Source organism: Balaenoptera physalus (genome assembly GCF_965194825.1).
Source record: "Balaenoptera physalus genome assembly, chromosome: 2".
Classification (NCBI taxonomy): domain Eukaryota; kingdom Metazoa; phylum Chordata; class Mammalia; order Artiodactyla; family Balaenopteridae; genus Balaenoptera; species Balaenoptera physalus.
This window is the reverse complement of record NC_138883.1, coordinates 64999752-65017365: the sequence shown is the minus strand read 5'-3', so window position 1 is coordinate 65017365 and position 17614 is coordinate 64999752. Positions and strand designations below refer to the sequence as shown.

Sequence of the window (17614 nt, the reverse complement as noted above, 5' to 3'; positions counted from 1 at the left end):
TCTGGAAGACAGAACCCAGTCTGTCTGGGTCTGACATAGGAAACAGAGATCCTCTGAGGACATAAGAGCAATGATGTACTGGGATCAAAAGGGAACCTTCTCTCTCCTTGGTTGCCAAGAAGATTGAGGTCCTGAGAAATGGGTTTGTTCAGTGTTCCTCCTTGTCTCCTTTCCAACCTCACAGCCATGAGTCCCATAATGTGTGCTCTATGCCCTTCGCAGACTGGACAATTTGCTGTCTTCTAACCACACCTGAAAAATTCTCCACTGCTTTTTTGTTGGTACCGCATTCTGCTCCTGTTTCAACACTTCCTCCTCATCCTCCACTTCCCCCCATTCCTGTGTTCCAGCCCCATCACGTTTGTGCAGTCCGTGGAGTGCGCCACGCATCCATGACTTTGGCCAGGTCCGCCTGGGCCATCCTTCTCCCTTTTATCCATCAGGTTAATGCTACTCATCCTTTTCTAGCTGCTTCCATGAAGCCTTTCTAACCCCCAGAGCCAGAATTCATGATTTACCTCTTTGTCAAAAACTCTTATCTGTCCTTCAAGTTCCAATTCAGTCTATCTACTTTATGAGGCCTTCTTTGACCTCAAGGCTTGCAAGTCTCTTTGGAACCTCCGCGTTGCTATGTATGTATTTTTATGATGGCACTTTTGTTATTTCTTATATGGTAATTACATGTGTGCTTGTCTTATCACCTCTACCTGTCAGATTGTAAATTCCTTAAGGCCAGAAACATGCTCTCTCTCTCTCATAATAGTTATCACCTAGTAGGATCTGTCTCATGATTTGTGATGCTTTCATGGGGGTCCATGAAACTAAAGTATGCTAAGCTCTAAAAATCAGAAAAAAATCCTGGAAGACCGAAGTTTATAAAATAGACATTTCTCCACTGAATTTGTACCCATGTAAAAAAATATAGTTTATTTCCTGCATGTCATTGAGAGCTTCTTCGACCAATAGAAACTTCTCAGGATCTGGCTGAAGGGCAATTGTTGAGCATCTCTGAGTTAAGTCTCTTACTGGGTTATAGTTCCTGACACCTTATAGGGGACCCAAAATATTTGTAGAAGTAATTAATTGCTAAATAGGCATGATAAAGCTACACGGAGCTTCCCACAGATAATTATGTTTGTGTTGTATATCGGTGGGTAGAGATTAACATCCTCAGTACTGCCCTAAATTTCCTGTTGGTCTCCTGAGTGGCAACATGGAAAGAAGAAAGACCAGAGCCCTGGAGAGGTGAAGATGGTCAGGATGGCAGGACTAAGAGGTCAGGCCACTGCAGGCCTTGCGTCCACACTTGTATTTCAAGCAAGAATACTGCCTGGTTCAAGAACCATATTCTTAGTCGCCTGGGGTTATGGATCTCAGTAGTTCAAAGCACTGTTACCTATTTGAAGGTTAGAACAAAAAAGAATTAAAGAATTCAAGCCATTATCTGGTTATTCAGCCCTCAAATCCCAAATTTCAATTTAAAGAACAGAGACTTTTAGAATTTAAGTTATTTAAAATAACTGAATCTTTTTCAAACTCAGTCACTCAAAACATATTTTGAGTACCTATTTGGTTAAAAATTACAAGACTATGAAGGAGAGTATTTTTTTATCCAAATTCCCAAAGAATTGACTCTTCAATACATTCCGAAAATTATTACAGTGCAAAGCAGAAAGTGAGACACAACATGAGAATTGTAGGGAAAAAACGAACCATGAAAGTTGAGAGGAGATGGGGATACAATGAAGCATTCGCAGAAGAGGGTGCACTAAGACTGGTCTTGAGGGATGGGTAGGAGTTCAATGACTAGAGCTGATAAAGAGCCATTCCAGCTGAAGGGAACATTAGATGAAGCGGGTACCAAGATGACAAAGGGCAATAAATAATTGACTGCAGCCCAACAGTTAGGTTTGTGCCAGGCAAAAAGCAGTATATATTGGGACTTGATTTAAGAGCACTAGCAATTATAGGCTAGGGAGCTGATACTTTATCTGATTGACAACTGAAAGTCAGTGAGTGTTTTTAAGGCGGGGAATGGCATAAACTTAGTAACACTAAGAGAAGTTCAATTTGCCTGTGGTGCACACGATGGATTAGAGGAGAGAGATGGGAGGCAGTAAGGTTAAAGAGCTGTTACAGTCATGTTTTAGAAGTAGAAGGTCAGGACTGGGCTTGGAAAGGGATTTAAGAAGGAGGAATTGAGGACTTGGGCACTGATTTGATATTAGAGAGAGAGAGAACTCAAAGCTCACCTCAAGTGTCAATTCTGGTGACTCTGACCTGGAAAGTGCAGGTACCATGAACAGAAATATGGGCCGAAAGAGATGATTTCCATTTTAATTCTGGTTTAATTTTATTAATCGATTACTTACCTTTCCATTGCATATGCCCTTTGGCTATAGGTTTTGAATAAAGTCAAAAAGTAGCACAAATCAACTTCCTTATTAGCTGGGAAACCTAGTGCCGTATTTAGATCTTGAGCCAACAAAATGAGAACTAAGAATCCAGGGTCCTTGCTGAGTATCCCCATAACCATCCATTCTTTCTATAAAGTCAGTGTCTACTCTATATACACCTACCTTGATTTACTAAACTGTGGTCTTTAAGAGAAAAAAGAAAAACACGAGAGGCAGAAATGTCGCTTTTTATGGTGGTCCTTTCCTTTGATTTATTGCACTTTTAAAGGGAATTTTGCTTTCGAGAGCACCAGTTCTCCATGAGCTCCAAAGAATGGCCATTCTCCCTTCACAAGGCAACCACAGTGCAAGCAGGGTTGCCATCAATTTTTCCACTGCTCTTTTTGGTAGCTTTTCCCATCCCTTCATTCAACCTCCTGGGATGGAGAGATTAGCTATTTTCCATGGCTTATTTACTCCTTGACACTTTGCTTAAGCCTGCCAACTGGGGCCAGTGGTGGTCCTGACTTCATAAGGTGGACATGTGATCTGTTGTGAGTTGAGCGGTAAAGAATCAATGCATTTGGTAGAGGCCACCCAGCCCTTACAGGATAAGATGCTTTGTATGAATTTATGGAACAGCTATACTACCTGCTGATTCCGAAGGCTGTTCTTGACATTTTCTTTATTGGTGAATGAATTTTTGTTTACCTTTGGCCACGGGCTGATGTCAGGAGCATGGTAACACCCAGTAGAGCACTATGGAAAGGCTAAGGACAAGGGATGAGGGGAGAAGGTGAGATCACAAATCCAGAGCCATTCGAGCTTGGCAGTTGTCAGACTTTGAAATCACACTTTCCCTGTTCCTCCTAGCCTCACACAAAGCAAGTGGTTGATTAGCTGCTGAGCTAGAAATGCACATTTTGAAATGCTTGCCTTGGTGAGAAGGAAGGTCCTGTGCTTTTTGTTGGAATCTCACTCTCAGCAGAGAGGGGCTGAGGTTAGAGCAACTCTTTAAAACTGGAAACATTTTTGTTCAGAAATGTGACATGATTTGCTGGTGGTGACAACTGATTTGACAACAACCAGTGATTTAGGTCTACCTTTAATAAGCGAATTAATCTGAGCTAAAACATAGTGATCTGTCATGTTTAGAGATACCTCAACATCTGGCTGACTTGTCCTCTGTCAGCCTAGTTTGTCCTGTGCAAATCTTCTGTCAAGTGAGGAAAAGAACTGTGAGGAGAAAATTACATGGCAGTTTTAGAGTTAGTGATGAATTTTTCTCCCAACGTACCAGCTGTGCCAGCAACACTATTTTTCATGGCATTAATCAAATATCTTGCCTGCAGCACCTTCACTTTCCCAAAGGCTAAAAGATGAATCTGTCAAAAAATTTCACTGGGATTTGCCAACAGCTTTTCTAAGCTCAAATAGTAGTCCAGGCACCTTAGAAGTTTGAGGAAGGCTTTTAGGGTAGCCTTGGGGAATTAAAAACTGTATAGAGTAATTTTCCTTTACACTAAACAAAAAATCAAAGCTTCCATTGCAGCCAGCGTGATCAAGTTCTCAAGTCTGGAAAAGAGCCAAACACTCAAGCTTTATTAGTGTATTACATTTACTGACTTATTTTTAGTTGGTATTTTGAAATTGGCAAGGTACAAGAGCAATTGAAGGCCATGGAATGGACTTGTGGCTTCCTCCTCAGGAGACAGAATTCCAGATGGGAAGAAATTCTGTAAAAAAACAAAACAAACAAACAAACAAAAAACACCCACCTTCCCACAGAGATGCTGCCCACAGCTTAAAGTATTAGCTGAGATTAAGATCTGTACAATTTTTGCCATGTGTAATCTTTGTTGTATCTCTCCTGCTTTGCACATGGCACAATTGCTTTGCACCCTTCAGAAGTAATGTGCCTCTCCTGTTCTTTTTCAAATTTAATAGATATTTCAGAGTAACCATCGATGACCCTAACATTTGCTGTGAAGGAATGGGTGGAAATTCATGTTGCACTAACCTAAAGTGTATGTAATTATTGAGATAAAGGGCTATCAAATTAGACATCCTGGTAAGAGTGATTTTTACAGTATCTTCTCTTCCCTGTTGACTATTGCTTTAAAGGAAGGCCATTCTTTGATACCTTAAATGGCAAAAAAGGGTCTCTGAGAGTCTTTGCCATTTAACTTCCCGAGAAATACACTTAATATTACTGAGCAGTTAAAGAAAAAAGGGGTGACATTTCTATTTCCCCATTAGTAACTGCAAAACGTTACTGAGTGATAGCTGTTGAGCAAGGTAACTCTGGGGTCTAAGCCCAGTGCATGAGACACAGCAGGTGTCTCAACAAATGTTTGTGGAACAAACTAAATCCTTGGATCAACTACAAAATAATTGAACAGTTTCAACAACGAATTTTCTCTTTAAACCATCCTGAAAGAGAAGTGTCAAATCTTGTTCTATACATGTTCCAGGATATCTACTCTAACCTGATCCTAGAATCCCATCCCAGATATTTGATAGTAATGAAATGGTTTCCCACTATTTAAATTGGTTAGTTTACCATGGTTCATAGAAACTGGTTAGTGGCAGGACCAAGAAATGCAAGGTTACTTTTCTAGTGAGTGCAACTTGGATTAGTGATCAAACAAATCAGACCTTCCATATTTGAAGAAGAAATGTTCCTGAGATGGTAAAATTTGACTAAGGCCTTAAAGGCGTAGAAAGAGAATCAGTGAGATGCTGTCAGTTGTGGGTGTAGCACAGGGAATTGTTTCTCTAGTCCATAGGATTGCTTCCTCTTTGAAAAATAAGTAGTTATCTGAAACCTATAAGACTAAGCTCAATTTCTTTTTTACTGTGGAAACAGTAGATGTTCATAATAAATTTGAATTTATAGATGCCATTGCTTTGACTCAGATTTCAGTCTTACTTTCAGAATGAGGCTCTCTGGCTCCTTTGAATCAGGAAAACCAGCTCCGTATATCATATGAAATTTCTAATATTTATGTGAGTTTTTATTTGCCACCTATAGAGGAGTATATGAGGTATAATTTATAATTAAAATTTACTCTGAAATCCAAGGCCTCTTACAGTATACCTCTACCTATAGGGTTTGAGAATATTTGTAGAAACTCATTAATGGAAGTGTTTGTCTGTTCCTGATGTAGATTAGAATAGGTTAACCTGTTATCCCTTGTCTCTGAATGTGCTCTTAACCTGTATGAAATGAGACAAGACTGGGATGATTCAGAAAAAAACAAAGGTACCTTGATTGGATGCACTTCAGCGCTATAAAGCAGTTTTCTTTTAATAATGGAAAGTGAAGAAAATTTCATTAGTTCAGACAAGGATGTATATGAAGGTAAATTTTGGAGCCTGCTCTGTGTGTGTGTGCATGTTTGCCCACGCACGTGCACGCACATGCACACACACACGCATACACACACACATACACTTGCACTTTCTTTTAGAAAGCTCACACACCATCAGGGATATTACATAGCTTGCAACAATGAAATAGAACTGAAGGGGTTGTTATTTTAAATCCATTCGTGTATACCCAAAAAAGGTATATTATTTGGAAGGACTTTGATACCGGTGTATTTTACAGTTTGACAACTTGGAACTTTGTAAACTGGCAATTGGGTATAGACGAAGGTATCCGTTTATCTCATATATATCTTTGCCAAGGCAAAGCTGTCAGAAGAAATCTTATCACATGGTGCCCCATTTGTTTTCTGTGGTGATTTATGATGGTTTTGAAAAGGTCTTGTGATCCCATAGGCTGCCACGATTCTCTGACTTTTCTCTGTCAGTGGATCAGATTTTTGACATTTTCTGAGAGCATTCAGAAAAGATTTGATAAATCAGCTTGTGGTGTTTATTTTAATTGATCTGAGGCCCATTCCTTCAAGAATTCATCAACTACAGTGACAGGGTCTGGATGTGCTGCAGTGGAATGAAGGAACTGGGACAACCATGGTCCTGTGCTGATGATATAGATATTTTGTTGAAAGTTTATGCGCACCAACGAGAAGATGTCATAACTAATTTAGTATGTTGTAAATCTCTTGACACAGATTCTAATTCATAAATCTCATCCATCACATGTGATTCATGAAACGATAGACAACCTTTGATGAGAAGGTACTTTTGTCTGTGTTCCAAGTTCCTTACATTTTTCCTCATTCAAAAATAAATCATTCCAGAACAACAGAATTCTATTATGAAAATGGAACTGGAGAGGTCCTTCGTTCTTTTGCTTCTGTTCTCACACCCTTAAAAAGATAAACTCTCTCTTTGAAAATAGGGATGCACTTCTGTGAGAGCAAGAAGATAGAAGTATATGCACTGTGTGTATGTGTGCACGTGGACATTATGTGAATATAGAAAGACTGATTTCAAAGAAATGGCGAAGATGAACGTTAACAATTTTTCTAGAATAAAATGACTTTAGATAAGATGTGAATAAAACTTAGAATCTTCCTCATTAACTTTTATTTCAAAATTAATTTTTAAAAGTCAACATTATTATATACATAACTTGGTCAGTTATAATGCCCCATATATTTGTTTTATTCTATGAGTTTTCCAAAGTTCACTTGGGCTACGAGTTTATCCCTACGGGTTGGCCTTATTGATTTATTCTTTTTCAATTTGACTGTTAAATAAACAGGCAATCATTCTTCTCAGAGAGCCAACTATCTAACAAAGGTGGGCTCAGAAAATGGTTGGCATGTGCGACCTTAGTTAACAGAGTAATTTTTTCCTACTTTTATGAGCAATCTAAAGCTAACATGAGGTGATATGTCATCCAACTAGCTTGCTAGAAAGTTAATAAATCTGATCAGATATGAGAAGGCTTTGCCATTAGCAAAAGAATATAATTTTTTTTACAAATTAGTCATTTAGATGGTTATGGCAACTAGAACTATACTAGTGACTATGGCCTATGTGAAAGTTGTTTAAAGACAAGATGCTGCCTTCAAGAACTGTCCAACTATGTGAAATGGTGGGGTTGAAATAAGTAACACATCAGGTGGTAAAGGTAAAGTAGAAGTGGATATGGAACTATAAAAAAGAAGAAGTCATATTTATGGACCTTGAAAGATGCTTTGAATTAGGGACAAGTATCACGGAGGAAACAGAACTTAAGTTTGGGCTTGAAGGAAGAGTTAGCTATGATATTATGGCATCCAAATACTGTCAGAAAATACTCGTTTTTCCCAGCTAAAATATAGGGACATCAGAGTGCGTAAAATCACATTAGTTGAGTCTCAGGTCTAGGATTTCTTTTCCTGTCTGGTTGATAGTAGTCCGCATACCTTGAATCATTGTGTGTAAATCTTTTAATGGATTATTCATGATAATAAAAGACACAATATAAATCCATTTAAATCTTACAGTAGAGAAATCTAATTTTATTTATCTTCATACCCCATCTTCATAAAATTTCATATATAGATAGCTAGTAAGTTCTGAAATTGGCTAATATGCATTTTCCTAATTATCTTTCTCTTCCGAGAGATGTGGTAGCAAGTCATAGGTTACCTAAAACTGAGTAAAGGCAGTCAAAGAATAAGCAATAAAGGACCTGGATAACTCACAAATTAGAGAAATATCCCTTTCCTTATCAAAACCAAAATAAGCAAATTCCAAGGGGTGAAACAGATGAAAGAAGAAAAAGGCACAAGTAAATGCATTCGCCTTTCCTCCGACACTCACATCCTCTCCTCTTGAAGTGCTCAAGTTTTAGAAATGACGAGACTCCGAGAGGGGAAAGGTCACTCAGAAAGAGGACACAGTGCAAATGACAGGTCTGTAATGGAGGGTACTTTGAAATAAACTCCTGCTCCAAGCCTATAATGAGGGAGAAAAGAAAGAGCTGGAAAGGTCCAGTGTCAGAATTTAAAATAGGTAAATTTTAATGACTGCGAAAGGCACAATGACCAGTAACCACTTGCCTGAGCCAGAAATGATGTGAAGTGCCCATCTGTCTGCTTTGCCCCATCTCTCTCCCCGGGTGTTTTGCTCCTGATCTTCCAGACCACTGTTCTCTGCCTCAGAACTCTCCTGATTACCACTGGGTTCCAATAGAGTAGGAATAAACATAAGTCGGATACAACAGATTAAGTAAAGTCTACTAGGTCCAGAATTGGTATGCATCAATCAAGTGGAAACATAGAAAGAAGCTCTCTTTACCACTAACTTGCAAGATGAACTCTCGGAAAAAAAAGCCATTTTATTAAAAGTGCTAGAAACATTTACTGTAATCTTTAATAGCCCTCTGCTGTGCCAACATGATGAAGTTACTAGTACCTTAATAATTCAGGCAACCATATATGATTTTGTTCTTTACTTGACTGCCTGCCAATTTAATCAATTGATAATGAACCTGATGTTTCACTTGTAAGAAAATTAAAAAGAAACACTAAAAGGATCAAACACTCAAACTCTACAGAACAGGATTGACAGATCTTTAAACATTGATCCTCCCTCAAAGACGCAAATCATATGAATGCGGTTGTAGCATTAATCAAAATTTCAGATTCCACTGAGTTCACCCAAGTGTTGGCCTTAGTTATTAACACCCAGATTGTAGCTCAGGAAAGGGATTGAGACACAAACGTGTTGCATGCGGTTTATCTTTTCACCGATTATACAAACTTAGTCAAATTGTAAAAGGCTTTGATGTCTCAAGCTGTTCCATTTTCAGAGCTGAGTGCAAAAATGAAAAGAAAGGAAGTTGCTGTAAGGAAGAACAGTGTAGAGATTTTTTTTTATCAGCCAAAACTGTATTAATAATTCTACTTGCCTGGTACCTAGCACCGTGCTAGGTACAGTTGGTAAAATACAAAAGAGGGATTGGAGATAGATGCTGCATTTTTAGACCTTACATTCTAATGAGGAAGCTAAAACATCAAAACATATGTAACACTTAAAGAACAGTTTTCTAAACAACAAGTACATGGCCAAATTGGGCTGTGAATTCAGAGGCAGCTAGACCAGTCAAGGAAGGCTCTATGGGGAGAGGTGGATCCACTGAACTGTAAACTAAATAAAAGTAAAAATAGTAAGCCCAATTTTCTGCTGAAAATACTGGTCATAAATAAAAGTGGAGAAATTTAGATCAGCCTACAAAGTAGAATAGATAGTGAACAGTATTTTTCCAGCAAACCTTCGAATGCTTGTATTATGATTACCACCACCCACTAACTCCCATTCTATTCCTCCTGCAGTTGAAGTGAGTGGCAAACTTAGGCCAAAATAACCCTGGAGGCATACTCGACTTTTTCTTTTAAATTATACTCCACATAGAATACATCAGCATTTGGATGCGCCTTCAAAATACATCCAAAATCTGACGACTTCTCACCCCTCCCGGCTACCACTGTTGCCCAAGCCACGTCATCTGTCTCTGAATCTCTGCAGTGACCCAATCACTGCGCATCTCTTGCCTCACAACCCATCAGCCACAAGGTCCTGTTGGAACATCAATCAGATCATGTTACTTTGCTTCAGACTCTCCAAGGACTTTCCGTCTCAAAGTTGTCAAAAGGCCTTTGAGGTCCTTTGTGATCTGCCACTGTCCTCTCCCCACACGCCTTCTGTTTCTCTGATTTTTATCTCCTGCTATTTCCCCATCTCTCACTCCATTCCAGCCCTCCTGCCTGCTTACCAGGCTCTACCCTCTCAGGACCCCTGCACTTGTGTGTGTTCTACCTGGAATACTCTTCCAGGACGGCTAGCTGGCTGTTCCTTTATCTCCTTTGAGTCTGTTTAAATGTCACGTGCTCGGGGGGACTTCCCCGACTACCCTATTTAAAATTACAAACCTCCTGCTCCATGCTCCCTGGCACCCCAGTCCCCTTCCCAACTTAATTTTTTTCCACAGTACTTATCACCCACTGGCGTGCCATATAATTTAGTTATTGCTTTTGTTTATTGTCTGTTTTCCGCCCTGCTGAGGTCAGGAAACTTTGTCTGTTTTGTTCTCTGTGATATCGTATCACCTGGAACAGCATGTGGCACATCTTAGATGCTTAATAAAATCTGTGGAATAAATGGATTGTGGAGCTAGAATCAAGATCATCGCAGCAAATGAGGATATCCTCCTGAAGCTGTGTCGCTTTTCGGTTTAGGACACAGATTTCTAACCTGAGATCCAGGGATAGGATTTGGGGACCTTCTGAATCCCTGAAATTGATCCAAAATTTTGTGTTCACCTATTTTTTATGATTGGAGGTGAGGTTTTTTAGCTTTTATAAGATTCTCAAAGGGTCCTTGACATAGAAAATAAGGAGAATCACTGGCATAGACTATTCCACAGCATTTGAGAAGAACTACGTAGTTTGCTTTCATTGTATTAATTAGAGTAGTAATCATTTTATTTCAAACATAGGAAAATTGATAGACCAGAAAAACGTTTGAAGCTGTATTTTCACAAGTCCAAAACAACCTTATAATTTGGTTAATTATGTCATTGTCAGTTTGAATGGAAGGACCAGATGTCAAAACCAGTCAGCCTAGCAGAGCCCCTTAAGATCAATTCCTTTGAATCCCCTCAGCATTGTACATGTGGTTGATACACTCTCTTGTCAATCTGTCACCTTGAAACTACTTTCTGCCTACTTCATGCGTGTATGTGTGCACAGATTGGGTATTTGTTTGTTTATTACATAAATTAATATTGAATGCATGAAGTCACAACTGGGATAACTACCTGTGGTGTTATATAGTAAATTAGCGGTAAAATCCATATTATTTGATTTCCAATCCAGTGTGTTTTCTGTTTGACTGTGTAGGATCTGTCTTAGTGCAAGAGAACCTTTTATATAATTGGAAACATAATGTACCAAGAACTCTTGTATTGTAATCTTGGTCTTAGCAGGGGCCTAATTGGTGACCCTGGCAGTTGCTCTGCTTTGATTACTTAAAGTTTTAAATGGGAATAATATAATCATCTTGTTGGTCTTGACTAATTAAAAATATAAAATATAAATCAACCTAAGTTTTCCCAGTCATCACCAGCTTATTTTAATTTCTGAGCAGAAAGCCATAGGTATAAACATGATAGATAAGACCACTCTTCAGAGTAGCCAACATACAGGAGGTTCTGATACAGTAGGGAAAAAAGTCTTTCCTTTACTGTAGGGGAGCTGCTACCTGGTCCACTTGTGACAAGTAGGGATGAATTCCTTCGAAGAAGCTAGGGAGAGTTGATTAAAGATACAGAAGTAACTTAATGAAATTCTCTATACTGGCTTGTTTCTGGTGACCCACCTGTATCCAGCAGGGTAGGTAACAAAGCAGGTGTTAGGACAAGGTTTGCCTGAAGTTACTAGTTCTTGCTATCTGGCATCATTCCAAAGGCATGATGAAATAAGCTGTCAGATATGCTGGCAAAGAGATTGATGGTATCAACTCTTTTGAAATTTCCTCTGATTAATTATATAGGCAACAGAATTGTTCACCAAAGGCAATGCTCTGAGTTGGGGGACCAGACGTGAACTCTGTTGTCTCTAAATAATGATAATAATGTTCTAGGTATAAAGAAAGTGACGTGATAAAGCAATATGGGAATTAGTGATTTTTTTAATCCATCAAAAATTGAAAGGCTATCAGAATCACTTACACAAGTTAACTTTCTTTTCCCACTTTTTTTCTACCTTCCATTTGTGGGCTTACAGACTTGTTAGAGAGTGATAGGATCTTAAATGTTTAATCAATGACAAAACAATCTTCAAAGAGAAATTAAGGGCCAAGATCACTTGCCTGGGTACTAGCAAACTAAAACTACAATCCAGGACTTCTAGCTCCTTCCTCTTTGCATTTATACATTTATATCAGGGTCTTTCTGACAGTTCTTTCTCCTCCATCCTTTGTGTGTGAGTAAGAGAGAGAGAGGGAAAAAGAATGAGAATGAATATGAATCTGTAATCATGTAAGTATATTAAAAGTCCTCATTTATCTTAATGAAAGTAATAGCTGTATAGAATTTACTTTTGAAGGGGGAACTATATGCAGTTAAAATATTGAATTCCAGAAGTAGTCACTGCATTTCCCAAAATGTGCCTTCCCTTTTCAGATGATAATATCTCAAATGTTGAATATATGAAAAGCAGTGCTTCTTGTATAAGATCTTAAACAAGACTTAAAAATTCTCCAATGATGTATACCTCCCACTGTGTTTGAGGCAATTAATACTTAACACCTTTAGCAATATTCCCTAGGGTGATTATTAAACATAGACTATGGGGCCATCATTAACTTATTGGGAAAGATAGAATCAAGGAATTATTATAGAATGAAAACTGCATTCAGTGTTTGCACTACCCTTTTTTATTAGTGAAACAGTTCATTAACAAGCATCTGTTAAACAGCTGCTATGTGACAGGCACCATTCAAGGTGCTGAGGTTATACCAGTGAATAAATCAAAGCCTCCTGCCTTCATGGAGTTTATATTCCAGTGAAGGGAAATAGACAGTGAACAGAAAATACAATCAAACAAGTCGATTATCTGGTACTTAAGGTTATAAGTGCAAAGGGAAAAAAAAAGTAAGCAGGTGAAGAGAGATTATGTGTGGGAGTGAGGCTTCCAATATTAAATATTAATATGTTTGTTAACAGTATTGTACTTATTTCCTGAAACTACACCTTCTATAATATTAACATTTCCCCCAAGCCACAAGCAAAGCATCAAAGAATTAGGGAATGTATGATATATATAGACTTATTATCATCACATATATATTCGATAGACCATGTGAATTATTATTCAGAGAGGACAGAAATTTCGACAGTACAAAATAATAAAATCGTATCAAGTAGCAATTTTAATAAACATTTTAAAAAAGATACATGGAAATCCATGCAGAGATCTTCACAGCATTATTAGAAAAGCTGAACTAAGTTAGCAAATATGAGATCCTGATGACGATTCCTCACATACTGCACAAATAAAAGTTGTTTTTCTTTTTTGTTCCATGATGACACTGATACCCTCATCACCGTTTAGCCTTTACTTTTGTGAAGTCCAAGAACCTTGGCAATTTTGGTTCCAGCTAAACTATTCTTCACCATTTCTATATCAGAATGAACCTAATTGAGAAAAAAATCAAATGTACAAGTTTAGATAAAAAGATAATCCATGCATTGTCTTGTTCGCGTGACTAAATTATATCAGTGATCTTGAGTCCACTGCATATACCCCACTGCAGACCTTCACATGACAGCTAAAAATGACTTTTCAGTTGGGATCAAATACTGTGTCCCTCTGAGGGCAACAGCACCGTTATTCACAGTAGACACCTGATTCTCTCCATCTTCGAGGTTTTTCACTCATATAACTGTGCACAATTTCCTACCAGACATCAACAACAAAGGGGGGGGGGGAGGAGATTAAAGTAAAAAGAAAAAATTAGAAAGATATTTATTTGTAGAAGATAGAGAGTGTTAATGAACACATCTCTGCCTGTGTCCCAAAACAAATTCCTTTTCACAACACCTTGGAAACAAAGCACATCTGGTTGTATTTCAGAGGCTTTTCACAGCAATTCTGATAAATCAGCCACTTCAGAGTTTTCTTTTTAACAAAGAGATGTCCAAAGAGCCATGTAAATGAAGTTTCATTAACAGTGTTTGTATTGGCCATCAGAGTCTTGGCCCAAGGATGCAAAAATAGCGAACAAAATTCCTTGACCATACCAGACATGGGTCAGTTTAAAGTTAAAACTTTGGAAGTAGAATTTGCCTCTTTGTTTGCCATAAATTCTGTGTCACAGAATTTCCCTAACAAGTTGTGTTATGAAACTAATGGAAAAACAGCTTATCTCTTTTGTCTTAAAGTTTAACTCATCTTTAAATGTTCAGCAAGATTTCTTGTTTGTTATGAAGAGCTGGTTATAAGCATTCAAGGGGCATACAGCTCGGATTTTTAATGGGATATTTAGGATTCCAAGATTATCAAAATGGCCTTCTCCAGTGGATAGTCTGTCTGTCAGATATTCAGTATGCCAGAACACAGGTTGGAGAACTGTGAAGGAAATTTAAAGTCAATGAAGAAGGTAGCATTCGGGGGCTTCGGGGAGTACAAAGATAATTGTGGATCAATTGTGCCAGACAATTTGAAGCAACTTAAGACTGCCGTCAGTACTTTAATTGTTTCTGCTGCAGAGTTTGAAAGAGCATTTAGTTCAATGAATGATGTGTTAACACCTAGTTGCGATGCCCTGTCCATTAGTTGCGTATCATCTTTGTCTTTTTATTAAGCTGGTTGGTCCACTGTTCCACATGCTTAAGCCTAAAGATTATGTCAAGAAGTGGCTTGTAAGTGGCGGCTTGAAATCCGGAAATTGTAGAAATGTGACAAGAGAAGCTCTCGGCTCTTCTGTCTTACTTTTGTTTTATTTGAAGAGTCTGAACTGTTTCCCCTCCTTAAGCCTGGGCTCCTGGGCATTGAGAGAGTAAAAAAAAAAAAAAAAAAAACTACAATTTTCTCATGTAATGAAATAGGGTAAAACAAGATCATGTCAGTCCTAAGTTAGGTAACTTTTTCACTTTGGGAAAAATCAATAAAACCTCCACTCTGAGCACCCAATGCCTAGTGGATAGAAAACTATGTGCAGCCCTCCAAGGAATTATTAAGGGGCCCCTTGAGTCTATCAGCTGTATGTCTAAAAGAAGTACACGTCGGAACAGGAGGGATGGGAAATAATGGAGGATCATCAGAAGTGCCCTTTCACATTAGACTCTTTGTCTAACACGAGAGCTCAGCCGTCTCCTAGTTTGGTGCCTGCACTTTAAACAGAATTTTGTTTTGGGTCCCTGGGTATTCTTTCCTATAATGTGTATGTGAGCTCGAAAACTTACGGACTGAAGAATCAAATGTGTTTGTCTTATGATAGCAATGGGGCTTGTACTCCTCAATAGTCTATTTTTACGTACATTCTCTCTCGTCTCTCATATATTCCCATTTTCTCCAGAGGGAAGAGTCCGAGAAACTCGCCATTCAATTATTCTTTCTTCTCCTTGAACAAAATTTAAAGGAGCCAGCATTGCAGACACAGTATCTTCTCTCTGTCAAGTCCATGGCCATTTGGCTTCTTTGTGCTCCCCCCAGCCCCCTACCCACCTCCCCCGTTTTCATACCTTTTTTGTTCCGGCAAGAGACCTGAAAACTTACATCATGGGAGTCAGTAGCTTGTGACTTCAAACAACAGGTCTTCAAATTCAAGTGATGATAGATAGCTCATGATTAAAATATCTCTCTTTTCTTTGTGCAATGAGCCAGCAAGATTCTTTGAGAGCATTTAAACTGTAATGCTATCATACTTCAACATTCTTCTCCAGAATCCTTCACATTCACAATTTCTCAAGAGAGGGTATTAGCTGTCCAAATTCTCATCAGTGCCGTTGTGTTCAGCTATAACCTTGAACTGTGTCTGGCCTTTCTTTACTCCCTTCCAAGGCATACTCCTGGAGCTACTATTTATTTTCTCTCCCCACGTGTATATCCACTGAGAAAAGGCACCATTTAGACCATTACCAATTTTGAGTGAAAATACTTTTCACTTGAAAGTCTGCAGGATTTTGATCTGATTTGTGCAGATAATTTGGGGGGGGGGCGTCTCTTTTGCGCAACTTGGGAAGTAGCTCCATCTTCTTGATGATAAGTTGCTGAGAGTAAAGGAAGAAAAGAGCATTTCAGTTATTGAATATTTAATTCTGGACAGCAGTTTAATCAGGACTGGGATTTGGGCAATGGCTCCAGCCCACTCCTAACTTAGTACAGTTTCAGTTCTTAGTATTCCTTAATTATCCCACTGAGATGTTCGAGAAGCAACTAGTAGTAAATGAACTTGGCAAATCAGCTATTACCCTAGTAATGAAATACAAATACATATGTTTGACAATTCTGCAGGGAAATTCTTTAAGCCAGGATTCTCAATGGATTGTATCGGCCAAGAGAGGGAAAAACAGGTGTTGTTATCAAACCGTATCTACAAACAATTTGACAGGAGTTTTAAAATAATGCACAGATTTTCTTTGCCATGAATTCCAAATATGTCAATTAACCTATGGAGAATTCTGATCGTCAAATAGTGAATCAATAGACGCCCCACAGGAAGGTGAAGGGAGGGCTTGCTGTGATGTAGGGTTAAATATTCAAGGCTTTCTCCCAAACAGTATATCTAAGGATGCATATCAACTTCACATCTAACCTCCAACAAAGCAGAGATCAGCTCTACTAAGAAAATTGATTTTATTCAACAGTAAGGCAAGGGAAATTAGTAAACTCAGTATTTGTGGAAAGAAAATAAGCGAAGCCAGCTATTCCTGGTGGTCTGAGACTGTTCTCTGTTTTGGTAATTATGCCTTTATGTTTTCGAACTCTTATTTACATTTTCAGAAGGGCTTGAAATAGTTCCTGCACCGAGCAGCCCCCTGGGCACCCAGGTTCTTCTACTGTGCAACAATAAAGTTGTCCCTGGACCAATACAAGCTGAAAATGAATCCTAACTTTATAGAAAGGGCTGCCTTGCTTGCCGCATTGTTTGGAGTTTCTTTAGAGCTGAATCACAAACTAATGATCTCCACTGCAGCCAAATCCTTGGTGTGATAGTATCTCATTGTAGTGGAGCCCACATTTACATAATGTGTAGTCTAAAATACCTTGGAGTTCCAGAATAGAACTATGGAAAATAATTTTATCCTAGCTTCTGTTGCACCTGGATAGTAAGGCACAGGCAGAAATACAGCAATGGGGTGAATTTACTAATGTTTGCTATTGGATGGTCAGCCATTCTAAAGCTATGAAAGCCTCCCAAACCCCATAGGTCTCCATTTTGCCATTAGCCGTACCAGTTTAAACATTCTGCTGCAAGAAATATTGACAGGTCAAGTACAGCTGGGAAGAGCACGTGTCCCAGTGGCCTTTACACTGACAGTTTCTCCCACATTAAAGAGTTAACTAGCAGCCAACCAGCTCGAAGTGGGAGCTAATGAATGAAATGGAGATTGATATAGACTCTCTTTGGAGGTGCATCGATCTGTATCTTGTGAACTCAGCTTAGGAATTCTGCAGGCAGCATTGCCTGAGTAACCCTGGCATGGTGCCCATTAGCAAATAACTCTTTTAATGTTGGTCTTCAATTGATATATTTATTGTATTGCATCTTACAGTGACCCTTCCCTCTGCTGCCGTTGTATGTGA

At 38.7% G+C, this 17614-nt stretch overlaps 2 protein-coding genes across 13 annotated transcripts in view; one reads left to right on the top strand and one right to left on the bottom strand.

The window, feature by feature from the left end:
• The window catches only part of NPAS3 (neuronal PAS domain protein 3), an 858029-nt gene that overhangs the window by 672706 nt on the left and 167709 nt on the right, over positions 1–17614 (top strand). The gene's annotated exons all lie outside the window — the stretch shown is intronic.
• The window catches only part of LOC309656113 (uncharacterized protein), a 761916-nt gene continuing 744332 nt past the window's right edge, over positions 31–17614 (bottom strand). The window contains exon 8 of the transcript XR_014261136.1: positions 31–16077. The gene's annotated coding sequence lies outside the window, so the exon portion shown is untranslated. The remainder of the gene's footprint in view (positions 16078–17614) is intronic.